Raw genomic sequence first — 12,904 nt, forward strand, 5'->3', positions numbered from 1 at the left:
ATCATGAAGGGTGAAGGGGTTAAACAGGACCACGCACTGCCTAGAATGATGATCTTTCATGCAGCCCAAAAGATCTTTTCATTTGATGACCGAGCGTTTTGCTCGTTTGTAGGGTCATTGACAGCTTTTTTAGACTACACGATGATTGGGAAACCAGCGTTCTTATAAAAGCTTGTTCACAAATATTGTGCAGTGTAAATGGATCTTAAAGGGAATCTGTCAGTAGGATCAACCCTCCTAAGCCATCTTTATGTGCATGAAGGTCATAGGAAGCTGAATAAAATGATACCTTGATATCTGTGATCTTATGTCTTATTCCAGAGTAATCCACAATTTTCTTTTATGTAAATGAGCTGTTAACATCTATGGCCCGGACACTGATCTGCATGAGAATCTGCCACCAGAGATTATTTTTAATAAAAGGGGGAGTTACCAGTGTGATGTGTAATGGCCGCTCTCTGTTCTCCTGATCTCACTGCAGAGCTGTGTGTGATTATCACTGACACATCTGCAGCTTCCTCTCAGCTTCAGCTTCCATCTCACAGACAGCCAGGGTTGCAATACAGCCGAGCTGTAGAGCTCATGTGTTTGTTAAGAGACAAAGTTCAGTTCTACTGTCCTGTGTTAGTTACTTGTCTCACACTGATAACTCCCACTTTTATTAAAAATAATCTCTGAATTTAGATCCTCAAGCTGATCAGTGTGCGCCCATAGATCTTCACAGCTTATTTACCTGTAAGAAAAACATGGATTTCTCTGGAATAATACATCAAATCGCAGATATCAAGGTATCATTTTATTCAGCTTCCCATGACCTGCATGGCCATATAGACCCATAGGAGGGTTGATCCTACTGACAGATTCCCTTTAAAGGGATATTGCATGAAAGTCTGCCGTCACTCTATGTGAATGATCCGAGAGGTTCGTGCAAAATCGCAGAGATGTGTCCAATATTGATCTGAGTGTCAAATCAAAATCTGCAATGCAAGTCTATGTGTCTGTGAAAAAAATCAGACAGCACTCGGATGCCATCCATGTGCTGTCCAATTTTAACTGACTGACAGATAAGAAAAGATAAAGAAATTTTTTTTTTCACGTACGAGAAAAATGATGAAATTCAGACCAAACTTTGATAAAACTCTAATGAAACTCTGACCTAAAATTACTGATGAAACTATATATGCAAATTGCCTCTTCAGAGAAAAAGAGGACTTGAGCTCTATAGCGCCACCTATTGGAAGCAGCAATCCTACAAGTCACAATTGACCTTTTAACGAGTCGTGCAATATGACTTAGGATAAAAGCCAAATCAGAATCTCGATTTGCAGACACGGTGTTTCGGGCTGTTGACCCTCGTCAGTGCAAAGTATGAGAACTGATTTGGCTAGATGAGGGGCTCTGGACTGAGGTCTAAGGGGTAACATTTCTCCTTGTGGAGAGTGACACACCGGCTCTGGCATGATGAAACTATGTCAGTTTTTCTTGTACATAAAAAAAACTGACATGTGAATGAGGCCTTAGTCACCATTTTCAGTAGCAGCAGCATAAACCCCTCTGGCTGTTATTCTTTAGTACATCTGCAGTTTTGGCCGATTAGCCGCAGAGCATTGCCTAGACTGGATGCACGTATTTATGGAGGTTCTCAGAACGGGAAATATTTGAGACAAAGTAGTGAAATCAAGTCTTCCAAACTTGTAGACTTCCTGCCAGTATTTCCATTGAATAGTTCTACAGCTTCTCGCCCGCCGTGTGTGGCTGCTTACAGAGAACAGTTTAGATAAGTACAGGTATTATTTGTTCTGTAGTGTCAGGTCTTACAGTTACTGCACACGATTGACACATCCTATACTTCAGCCCCGATCTGTAGCTAGAACATTAGTTATTTTCCTCCCATACAGTTAGCCCAAAGCAATGTGCTGACATAAGCGGTGAGTCACATCTGTCTGTCCGCACTGCCAGATGCTGGAATTGTAGGTTGTAGTGCAACATTTTCTAAAGATCCCGAATATTCTCAGGTAAATGACTTCCAATTACAAAAGACTGAAAGTGACGGTGGATTTAAAGTAGACCGCTTATACTAAATATACAACTTATGAAATGGAAGATCTTCACGCTTGTTTGAATCTGTCAGCTCATTTGTACACAAGCAAGTATTGGCTCTTATCCCCTAATAAAAAGTATATCTTTATTTGTAGAGACCCAACGTGCTAGTCATCTAGCAAATAAGTCCTATGCAAAACAGACTGGAAGTGCGCACTGGGCCCTGCCAATGCAATTAGACTGCATCTTCCACGTGCACTGACACCCCCCCCAGTGCATCAACACACCCCAATGTACTGACACACTCCCAGTGCACCATCACACTCCCCAGTGCACCGACAACCCCCCAGTGCACCGACACTCACCAGTGCACAGTCACACTCCCAGTGCACTGACATCCCCCCAGTGCACCGACACACCTCAGTGCACCGACACACTCCTAGTGCATAGACATCCCCCAGTGCACCGACACACTCCCAGTGCACCGACACCCCCCCAGTGCACCGACAACCCACTAGTGCACCGTCACCCTCCCAGTGCACCGTCACCCTCCCAGTGCACCGACAACCCCCTAGTGCACCGACACCCCCAGTGCACTGACACTCACCAGTGCACAGTCACACTCCCAGTGCACCGACACCCCCCCAGTGCACCGACACACCCCAGTGCACCAACACTCCCAGTGCTCTGAGACCCCCAGTGCATTGACATCCCCACAGTGCGCTGACACCCTCATGCACTGACACACACACAGTGCACTGACACCCCCCGGTGCACTGACACCCCCCAGTGCATTGACACCCCCCCAGTGCACTGACACCTCCCAGTGCATTGACCCCCAGTGCACTGACACCTCCCCAGTGCACTGACACCTCCCTAGTGTATTGAGACACCTCCCAGTACATTGACACCCCCCAGTGCACTGACACCTCCCAGTGCATTGACACCCCCCCAGTGCACTGACACCTCCCAGTACATTGACACCCCCCAGTGCACTGACACCCCCCAGTGCACTGACACCCCCCCCAGTGCACTGACACCTCCCAGTACATTGACACACCCCAGTGCAGTGATAGCCTAATTTGTATATGACTTCTATGCAGGGCCAGCTCCAGGTTGCCGTGGGCCCTGGGCGAAAGAGTCTGAGTGGGCCCCTTTAACACAAACCACGATTCATGATGCACAGATACCGCAGATATATATATATATATATATATATATATATATATATATATATATATATATATATATATATATATATATATATATATATATATATATATATAGTACAAGGCCAAAGATTTCACTTCTTACATTACATGAGCGATATCTATTGTAAATTCTACAATAGCTCAGAAACCGGCGAATCCTCGCAGCTCACAGTGCAGATCGAATATAGTCCTCCATACAGTATTATGTGCCCCATATAACGCTCCATGCAGAATACTGGCCCCCATATAACACTTCATACAGTATACTGGCCCTCATATAACACTCCATACAGGATACTGGCCCCCTTATAATTCCCCATGCAGGCTGTGCCCTCCACCTAATGCCCCATGCAGGCTGTCCCCCCTCACACACATAATGCCCCATGCAGGATGTCACTCCCCCCCCCCCCCCATATAATGCCTCATGCAGGATGTCACCGGCCGATATAATGCCCCATGCAGGATGTCTCTCCCCCCCCCATATAATGCCCCATGCAGGATGTCACTTCCCCCCCGCCCATATAATGCCCCATGCAGGATGTCACTCCCCCCATATAATTCTCCATGCAGGATGTCATTCCCCATGCGTCCATACATAAGGGAAAAAAAATGAAATACTCACTTCACTTCTCACCTGCTGCCGCTGCTCCGGACTCCTCACCCGCGCCGGCGTCTTCCCGCTCTGCGCTGCCTGTGACGGCTCAGCAGAGGGTGCGGTGGAAAGATGTGGACTCAGGAGCTGAGCTCTTTCCACACGTGACAGATACCGGCTACATTAGATAGTCAGTATCTGTCTCTAACAGTTGTGGCCAGAGCCGAGCTCCAGCTGTGGCTTTAACCATTTAAACTCCGCTATCAGCCTCTGCCAGCAGCATTTAAATGGAACACGCGCCGCTACGTATGCTTACCGGCTTACATCTGTGACATGATCGCAGGGCACAAATGGGTTACTATAGCAGCCGGGGTCTACTCTAAGCCCCCGTCACCGCCATCTTAGTCCTCCTCTGAAGTTTATCTATAGGAGTCTGAGACACTACACCGCGTTCCAAATTATTATACAAATGCTATTTTTCTCTGATCTTCCTAAATGGTTGATATAGATGATTTGAACATTATACGGACTCATCAACCGTTAAATGATAAATCAGATTTTATTGGACAAACCTCCCAATGATAACAGTATTTTTTTTTAGACTAAAAAACTCTAAAGGCACTGCTCCTAATTATTCTGCACAAGAGTTTCCAAAGAAATTGCAGCAGTAAGAGGTCACATTTACTAAAATCAAAAGCTTTTTCAATCAAAAAAATGTTTACATGCTTTAATGCGAAAGGAGGATCAAAACGCCAGCAATGTGTTTTTTTGGTCCCTCCTCCTCCCGCCTGCTACCATGGATTGACAAGTATCTCCCTACGTGCACGTATAGGCAGAGACCTGTCAATCCACGGCAGCGGGTGAGGAGAAGCCGCCAGGGACCCGCCTGTCTGACTAGTGTATAGTGCAGCTATTAAAGTATGTTTTTCTCTGCATCTTCACAGAGGTTGTACACCTTTAGGGATTTATTTTTTACTTAAATGCTGGTATTTGGAGCAAAAAACAATTTTTGCAATGGAGTTTCATTAAAAATTCAACTTTGATGTGGTCTGTGGTTATAAATCAGCTGATAGAACTCAGAAAAAGACAGATACGAGTTACAAACTCCCCATCTGACCATTATAGCAAGCTGACTAACGGATTCTAAGTCAACTTATTGTGTATCCAGCAACCATACAAGACAGAGGCTATGGAAGGCAAATATGTCAAAAATTTTAATGAAAATCAACTGCAGAAGTAATTTTAGCTCCAGTTACATTCATGTAAGTAAGAAAAAAAATTGTCCCTAAAAGTGAACGACCCCTTTAAGAGCTCACGCAGACCTTGCTGCAAATTAGCCTGATCTCGGATCTCAATGCACGCACTGGTTGCAGCTCTCCCGACCCGAGTGTGACCGTCTCATATGAAGCTGTGACACTCGGGCCGGTAGAGCTGTCACTAGTCTTTGCATTGAGGTCCGAGATCAGACCAATTTGCACGTGGGTGTGCATGAGCCCGTAGTGTGCATTGGTGAAATGTCTCAAAAATGTCTAACTAGTAATCATATCTAGGCATATCATAAAAAAAAATTATATATTCCTGCATTTGACATAAAACAAGTCCTATTACAATCAGGATTTTTGCTGTCCCGTATCCAAAAGCGCAACGTGGAGGCCAAAACCTTGATTCCAGTGTGTGTCACTTACTGGGTTTCTATTTTAGTTGTAATAAAATGCCTGTTTTATCGGCTGCATCTCGGCTCGTCTTCTCACTGATGAGTGCTGCATAACTCACACTCCACCCCACGCGCAATTGATTGGCAGCTTTCTGTGTACACTGTGCATAGGCAGAAAACTGCCAATCAGTGGTGGGGACGGGGATAGCCAGAGCTCATGAATATGGAGGATTACATGGCATAAACACTGTTCTATGAAAACTGCAGAAAACAAACCAGTAATTGTCACATTACTGGAATCAGGGTCTCTCCCCCTACATTATGCTCCACTCTGATGAAATAGTACAAAGCTGGAGACAGGGTCTCTTTAACTATAATATTTCTGTGTAAAAACAAAAGAACAGTGAAAAAATCTTATCCTATTGTTGCTGGAGTTACTTTAAAGGAGTTGCTTAAGATATGTCATGAATATCAGATCATGGGGGTCTGACACCCGGCACCCCCAGTGATCAGCTGTTGTCACCTCTGGTGGTGACCAGATGGAAACTGTATGAAGCTGAACTCCACAGCTTAGTACACTGCTTAGTGGTCGCTGACGGGTACTGCAATCAGCTCCTCACCAATTCTCTGAGAAGCCACTAGAGGGCACTCACATGTATTTGTCCTGCCCTGAAGAGAAGACTCAGCTGCCCTCTAATGACCGTTCAGTTCTCTGGTTCAGAGGGATGGCAGCAGTGAGTTTCTCTACCATGAGGACAAACATGTCTGTGTCTTGATGAGTAGAGCTGCACAGAATGGCATTGTGGGTCTCTAGCGCACCCCAAAATAGTTTGCTTTTCCTCTATTCATCCTCTCTGCTTGGGATGGGCCACAAGGGAAAGGCAACCCTACTATGAAGTAGGAATAACATGAAAGGACACCTGCTAAAAGTGCATTGTAGGATACTAGTGTCACGTGCCTTGGCTTCAGCTGACATGATGGCTGGATGCAGGGACAGATCCTGTAGGACTACAGATCACACAATGGCTGTGCCCCCCGCTGCTCAGTGTGTGGCCCCTGGACACAGGTGGAGGTTGCATTAACAGAGAGGAAAAAGCACATTAGCATTTCCTTACTAGCACATTGTATACATTGTCTACTCTGTGTGTGGCCAGACGCCGCCATGCATCAGCTTACACAATAAAATGTTCCCAGAAGAAACGCTACATTCAATAACAAGCGAACACTTCTGCTTTTCTACTCCGTTCAAAGGGTAAAAATCCCAAATATACTGCGGAATAACATATATTCTGTATAATTACTGTCACCAGTCATCTCCACAGAGGAAATACAACAACCATGGTATAAGGCTGTGTGCCCACGTAGCATTTTTCAAGCGTATATGCTGCGGAATTTCCGCAGCGTAAACGCTTGAAAAACGCATGTATATCCGCACCCCATGGTCCCCAATGGGATTCCGCAAGTTCTATGCACATGCTGCGGATTTTTCCGCAGCGTTTATGCCGCGTTCAAAAATCCGCAGCATGTCATTTAATTTTGCGTTTCCGCAAGCAGAATTGCCTTTGTCCAATGCATAAAAAACGCAAGGCAATTCCGCATGTGGAAAATGCGCGATAAACGCGTGCGGAATTCCGCATGCGTTTTTCCGGGAGAGGACTTGCATTTATGCAGCAGAAATTTTCTGCTTCATAAATGCAACGTGGGCACATAGCCTAAAAGAATCTCAGAAAATATTACATTTACTCTGTTTAACCCCTTGAGATCTGCTCCAGATGTCCGGACCTTTACACCACTTTGCATTCTGGTTGGTGTAAATGTTGTATATAAGGTTATGGTGCATCTGCAATATCATGGGCAGAGAACTGACATGCCTTGTCCCATCCTAGGATCATAGGACCAACTACAGGGTCCTACAATCAAAAGTCTGCCGATACCATTGTGCACATATAGGTCACATTATTACTCAATTCAATAGATTATTGCACCAGCAAACATCAAAACACGGACATGTGAATATAACCAAGGATTATAATGGGTATGTGCTGTATCCGTGAAAAAAAAGATACGTGCAACATGGACGGCCTGTGGATGTCTTTGGTGTGTCAGGAGGTATCCTTGCACATTTGCTGACTGGAGATGTGAACAGAGCCTTACTTAGTGGCATGTAAGTATATTTCATATGAAGAACGTTTCATTAGAGTTGTTGGGTTATGTGCACACAATGTCTTTCTCAGGCAGTTCTGCCCCAAAAACAGACTGAAAAAGCAACTAAAAAATGCTCAACGGAATGGACATATGCCAAAACGACTCACTGTTTATATGTCCAGGTTTTTGAGCCTCTTTTAAAATTCAGATTTCCAAAGACCAAAAGTGGGAAAAAAAAAAAAAAAAAAAGTCAAAAACACTGATGGTTCCTGAAGCACCTTCCTCTAGAACAGGGATTTCAAACTCAAATACAAACTAAAAACTTGGACAAAGTCGCAGGCCAGCCTTGATATTTAATAAAAAAAAAACTTTCATATTTGGTAGGGTCACAGAAAAGCATATCTCACAACTTTACAGACCTTACAAAGTAATTTTCCTCCTATAGAAGCCCCTAGATTGCCCTTTCGTTGACCCTATAAAATATGATGCCAATATAACTGGCCCGCAAACACAGTATAACCCCACTGCAAATTCCTCCACACGTATGGTATGGTGACCCTACTATACCCCACCCACTCAACTACCCTGGCAAAGTATGGTGACCCCAACACAAAATAATGGCCCCATATAGCCCTCCATACAGAATAATGGCCCCGTATAGTATTCCATACAGTATAATGGACCCCGCATAGCCCTCCATACAGAATAATGGCCCCACATAGCCCTCCATACAGAATAATGGCCCCGTATAGTATTCCATACAGTATAATGGACCCCGCATAGTCCTCCATACAGAATAATGGCCCCGCATAGCCCTCCATACAGAATAATGGCCCCGTATAGTATTCCATACAGTATAATGGACCCCGCATAGCCCTCCATACAGAATAATGGCCCCGCATAGCCCTCCATACAGAATAATGGCCCCGTATAGTATTCCATACAGTATCATGGACCCCGCATAGTCCTCCATACAGAATAATGGCCCCGTATAGCCCTCCATACAGCATAATGGCATAGTCTTTCATATGGCGTCGCGGGCCAAAAATAATCACCCTGAGGGCCAAATTTGGCATGTGTGCACTAGAAATATTCAGTGGGTTTGCCCATCTGAAAAAGCCCTTGTATGCTCATACCATCTGGTTCCCACGACGAGCTTTTGGTGCCTTAGCGACGCTGTGTATTTTTGCGGTGTCAAAAACGCATCGTCTTACAGCTCCAGCAAAATAGATGGGATTTATAGAAATCTCATGCCTACTGTGCTTTTCTTTTTACTCAGCGTAAACGGACCTGCAGTGCGTTTTAAATCTACAGCATGTCAATTTCTCTTGCAAGTACGCTGACTTTTCTGTGTGGATTTTCCCCATAGATTTGCATTAGCTGTGGAAAATCTGAAGGTAAAAAAACTCATATGCGTTTTTAGTGTGTTTCCACAGCGGAAACTAATAAAAAACACGTAGTCTGCAGTTAAGTATGTCAATAAAGTTGTAAAAGCCAAATACCATGAAGCATCAAAAACAAAGCAGCTTTATTTAAAGCATGACATACCAAAAGAGACAAAAACGCCCAGTTTCAAAAACAGGAGTTAGAAAGCGCAGACAAACCCGCAATGAAAAAACGCAAGTAACTTAATTTAAATAAGTGCAGAAATTCTGCAACATCAAAAACTCACCAAAAGCTCATCGTGGGAACATAGCCGTACAGGTAAAAACAAGTAGAGTGCTGCTTTATGTTCAAGGGAACCTGGCACCATGAAAATGCAGTCCAATCTGCAGGCACAATAATATAGAGCAGGAGGAGAGGAGCAGATGGATATAGAATTGTTTGAGAAAAGACCCAGTCAGTATAACCTGTGTTTAAACATTTAGACCTCTGTTCTTTCTGGGGGGTTCAGTAATAGTAGTGGTTTAGAAGATTACATGATGAAATCACAGGTTATACTGAATCTTCTCTCACAAAACTATACATCAATCTGCTCAGTTCCTCATGATCTACAACATTGTGCCAGCGAATTGGACTGCATTTTCATGACCAGTTCCCTTTCAAAAAAAAAAAAAAGCAATGACACATTGATATTGCAGCATTAATTTGATGAAGTAGTTCTGCACTTCTACTGTGATATCACTACCTTTCCCATGATCCTACTTACTCAGTTTGTTAATGCTTGTCCCATATAGTACTTCACTGCTTGTAAACACTTTCTGCTGCATCACAGTGGATGTGTGACCATAAAGCAGCAACCCCATATGACCATATACAAAGGGCTCCAGTTTTCAGAGGAACATATTACCAATTCTGTACTGCACACATATAACATTTTCAGGGTCACAGCACTTTGTCCTAGTTACATAATTACTTCTGGTGTCTCCTGTCATCAGTACTTCTGTTTTTCTACTGCATCTGTCTTGGATAATACAGCAATTCCTTTGCCATGAGTGAGAGGGATAAATAACTCGCATACTTCTGAGGAGCCATTGTGCATAGATTAGGAATCCAAATAGATGCAGCTGTCCTCTAAATTTAACAAGACAGCTTTTCAGGATAAAGAAAGATTAGTATATACTGCCTAAAGTAGATCTAAAACCGCCTAGACAACAACATGGTCATTTTATATTAAGTGGAAACTGATTCTAGAGATGATAGATTATATATACACACAAACACACTACATATATTTTTTTAGATGTAGGAGACAAGAACTGGGCCAATTCCAGTGAAACAATCAGTGTTTTAGGGTACTATGGATCCACCACTGTATCTTGATCAGTTCCCCAGAAATGAACAGTGTGTGTGACATTTTATGTAGCCTAAAAATGCAGCCCAATTGTGGACACCTGATGTGGGGATTGGACAGGGTCAGATAATGTGGAAGCACATCTCAGACATGGAAAATCATAAAGTTGTACATTTATGTGTGGATTTCCAGGGGGAATAATGAAAGAAGGACACAAAAGGGAATACAAGTGCAGGTCCTCTGACATTTCTCATCAGTAATTCCACAAATAAACAGTTTGTTAAAGAAGTGGTCCACTACATTGTATAATTCATCCATCGATTTACACCTTTTTATAAAGTCTTTGTAAATACCTTTTTGTTATATGTGCTTGTGAGCGGTGCCATTGCTGCTTGCTCAGTCTGCATCAGGTGACCCCGGCTGCATCCACTGTTGTCATCCGCCAATGTCACATCAACTTCCTTGATTCACCTAGTTGCATGCAACCCCTCACCTCCTCCCCCCAATTGACGAGGCTGTGGGCGGTGTTTCACCGCATGTCACAGCCCAGGATCCAGCGCGTGCTTACGGGGCTCTGCCAATGAAAGCAGAAGAGAGGGAAAGCGCGCGCGCTGGATACTGGGCAGTGAAGTGTGGTGTATGAGACTGGGTGAATCAAGGAAGTCTGGAAGTTGACATGGCATCAGTGGATGTCTTTAGCAGCTGCCGCCTGGGGGGAGGGGGTGGTCATGTGATGTGGTGTAAATCAATGGATGCATTATACAATGTAGGGACAACCTCTTTAAACTTACAAAATTCCTTTATTTTGAAGGTTAGTCAACTTTTTCTTGGCTTGTAAAAAAACAAACAAAAAAAACAAAAACAAAACAAAAAATATTTTGGCCCAGATCCATCAAGACCAGAAACATTTTAACCAATCTTGACATGCTGGCATAGACGCTCCCTATTCATGAAGATGTGAACGCCTCATGAATCAGGAGCTTCTGATGAGTGGAGTGCACCTCCGTGAGTGACTGGGGTAAGATTTCCTGAACTCCACAGTAAGTCATGTATTCGATGACCTGTGGCATCCGCACCCCATTCCACCCATTTTGGCAAAGCTGGGAAAACATGTTGTGAAAATGCATAAAAATCACTAAATTCTTACGCAACTCCGAGTTGCGCCAAAACTTGGCGACTTTTCAAAGCAGTTTACACAAGAATTCTGGCAAAATTGCTTTGATGAATCATGGCCCTTGTTTTTTGTGCGCTTTTTTGTGCATACATTCATATTTTTTGGTATTAAGGAAAAATGAAAAGCTGGAACACGGCTATTCCTAGTGTGCATTGCATTTGAGGGAAAAAATAATGACACCGTTCTGTACATGTAAATTTCATATTTGTGCAAGTAGGAATAAACGGATATGGACACATGATTTCTCAATTTGACTACATTCACGCATCAGTATCAATTTTTACATATGTGTAAAACAATCCATTTTTCTCATCTCACATTTTGCCTGATTTTTTCTCAACCGTTTCTAAAGACTGAAGAAGGTAGACTTTCTGAACTTTTGCTTATTCATTGACTTCTAGCAGTGGATCAATTATGAATTTTATGAAACATGAATGAAAAACTGGAGTACAAAGTCTGTTTTCTATGCTTCATCCTTTTTATACAGATACACATCTAATGGCCAAATTTGATCCACAAAAAAGGATGAAAATAGAACATCTCCTTAGTCTCAAGAAGTCGGACAAGTGGATTTGTTTTTTTAAAATAGATGTATGCATGGGTCCATGATCCATGATCCACGGGTCCATGATCCATGGGTCCATGTCCAGTCCAAGAAAGAAAACGGCACACGGATGTGGGAATTCAGCCTAATTCAGACTTCCAATATTTCCACTTATAATAGTCAGTTTTTTTGGATCAGAACTTCAACAGAATTTGAGCAGAGTGTGATCTTCCATGTCTCCACGATTGTCCGCAGAACGCTCTGCGAAAAATCACAGTAGTGAATGGCCCCTTGTACCTGTGATAGTCTGAGTGCCATCCATGAAAATCGTGATATTCCAATTTTGGTGTACGGAGGCCTTAGGCTGATGTTTTTATTCATATGTATGACAACATTAACCTTTTTTTTTTTTCTACAATAATCTAGTTTTACTCATTTGTTAATTGTATTAGTTCTGTAGTAGTCAAAGTCACAGACATTAAAACAAACAAAATTTGATATAAACACTTTTATTTTATAAAAATGTTGACATATTGCAACTGATCTGAAAATAAAAGTGTATCTGTTGGCCCTTTCATACATGCTGATGGTGTATTCTCCTTGCTAACACCTATAGGAGCACCCTTGTGCACCTTCCTCAATACTTAATGTAACACAGTCTCAGAAATAGAATATCCAGAAGATGAAAGAACAATGTGCAGCGCAGGCAGCTACCAGAGAGAATAGCGTGACCTTTAGCAGGTGAGACAAGGCGTATGGTTTTAGCATCTTGGAAGTGAAGAGGCACAGTGACATTTTCTCTTGAACCAT

The sequence above is a fragment of the Phyllobates terribilis genome, unplaced genomic scaffold (assembly GCF_046119375.1).
Source record: "Phyllobates terribilis strain yellow unplaced genomic scaffold, ASM4611937v1 Scaffold_4__5_contigs__length_816908805, whole genome shotgun sequence".
Classification (NCBI taxonomy): Eukaryota; Metazoa; Chordata; class Amphibia; order Anura; family Dendrobatidae; genus Phyllobates; species Phyllobates terribilis.